General features: G+C 41.3%; 1 pseudogene; it reads right to left on the bottom strand.

Moving 5' to 3' along the window:
- Window positions 1–548: 548 nt before the first annotated feature.
- On the bottom strand, window positions 549–1,824 carry LOC109206167 (annotated as a pseudogene).
- Between the last annotated feature and the right edge of the window lie 398 nt (window positions 1,825–2,222).

The following is a 2,222-nucleotide window of genomic DNA, read 5'->3' as shown; positions in this document are numbered from 1 at the left end:
TAATCCTTTAATTTAAAGATGGTGGTGATACTCGGATGCGGTGCAGGAAAATTACACTGTATATATAATGTTAAATTTCTCACATAAATACACAGAAGATGTTGAACCCCTTGATGAAAATCCTGCCCTGCTACCGCTGATACTTCTTGAAAGTTGGGAACAATGTGAACAGTTTTTAGAGACAAAGCGGGTAGAATTAGTTGTCTTGCCCTCATTAGGAGCTGAGGCAGACGCACACTAAAAGTTGAGTGGTCACCGGCTATGTTGCACGGACTCTCCAAAATGTTGCCGCTCCCGTGTCGTATTCTCCAAAAATATACTAATTTTGGAGTATCCGACATGCATCCGGCGACATTTTCGGAGAGTCCGAGCAACATAGGTCACCGGTACCCGAAAACTTCGGAAAAAACTCCATATATACTTGCAAATGTCTTCAAGAAATAGTTAGATATTAGTAAAGGCACTCGTAGCAATCTTTTTGAGCATTCATAAATTTATATAGAATGTCATAATGCCCTACAACCATCGAATCCTGGGTCCATATCTGATTAGGAGGATTTCTTTCTGACATCTTTGGTTGATTTATTGTATTTCATGTGGCTCTTAACTAGCTGCCCAGCTGAGATAGCTGACATGAGAGATAGCTCACCAGCAAGAACTGAACCTGCTACTATTGTGGCCAAGACCTTTGCATTTGACCTTGGTGCCTCTCTGTTTGCACCTTTCACTCCTAATAAGTTTAAGCAAGCTGATTGAGATGCAAGTTGTGTTCCACCTCCTACCGTACCCACCTGTATCACAATAGCATAGATAATAAGTACAACAAGAAATCAACAAACACTTTCTAGTGTAAAACTCATTAAATAATTTTTTAGAATCCTCACGTGCCCTTGTGATCCGGCCCTTTCCCGGATCCCGTGCATAGCGGGAGCTTAGTATACCGGGCTGTCTTTTTTGTTATTTTTTTATTTTATTTTTTGCATCAGAGTAGGCTGCCATCATCATACCCTTTTGGGGAACGGCCCTTCTTCGGACCCCGCACATAGCGGGAGCTAAGTGCACCGGACTGTCTTTTTTTTTTGGCATCAGGGTAGGCTGCCATTATCATATCCTTTTGGGGAGCGGCCTTTCTCCGAACCCTGCATGAACGCAGGATTCTTCGTGCACCGAGCTTCACTTTATATATATGAGCTCTAACGGGAAGCCTTGGCGCGATGGTGAAAGTTGTTGTCGAGTGATCAGGAGATCGCGGGTTCAAGTCATTAAATAACTTTTTATAGAAGCACAAGGTAAGTTTGTGTATACCAGACCAAATATGGTCTGAACTTTCCGCGGATCCCGTGCATAGCGAAAACTTAGTGTAACAAAATATTTTTTTTTTAAATATCTAAGCTCTATGTTTAAAATGTTGGCCATACACCTCTGAGTGAACAGATGACAAACCAAGAATATGAGAACAAGTGTGTTAGTGTTAATTGCATACCTCAGCAGAAGGCATGGTGACAGAAACATGGAGGTCCTTGCCATCAATTACAACTTCCATCATAGTAATACAATGAAACTTTCAAAATTTTGAGCAGGATCCTGACCAGTGGCTATATATACAGCTGATACAATATTGCTAGCGTGCGCGTTGAAGCCGCCAGGCGGGCCAGCCATGGTGGAACTAGTGAGGTTTTTAAGCATGTTTAGCTCCACTAAAGCAGCAACTTCAGTCACCATCTCTTCCTTTAAGATTGCCTCCCAAACTACTGACTTTCCTCTCTCTTCAATCCAATTAACTGCTGCTGGTTTCTTGTCTGAGCAATAGTTCCCTGTCACAGTTCAAAAATTTCCAATTTCAGAAGAAATATGCAAATGATATTTACTGAGGTTCTCAATTAGTAATACTATCACTCATTATTTGAGTTACTCTCTGATCTTCATATTTTTATAAATGAATAGAACTTTTAATCATTTGTTAAAGCATTTTGAGGGTTAATAATGCCAATTAGAAAATTTGACAGATGATTTGCGTAGGGACACCGGGCGAGTGATCTCGAGCGTTGAGCGTTAGGCGTATTTATGGCACACTAGAGGAAGACCTAGGATTTGAAGGCATCGGGGGACACGTGAGCGGACTGCTCACCCAGTGCCAAAGTTAAAGGGTGTATTGGGGAAAATCAAGTTAACATTTGGAATTAATTATGTGCTGACATGTCAAGACATGTGGATCAATGGAA

The sequence above is a fragment of the Nicotiana attenuata genome, unplaced genomic scaffold (assembly GCF_001879085.1).
Source record: "Nicotiana attenuata strain UT unplaced genomic scaffold, NIATTr2, whole genome shotgun sequence".
NCBI classification, from domain to species: domain Eukaryota; kingdom Viridiplantae; phylum Streptophyta; class Magnoliopsida; order Solanales; family Solanaceae; genus Nicotiana; species Nicotiana attenuata.
This window is presented reverse-complemented; position numbering and strand designations above follow the sequence as displayed.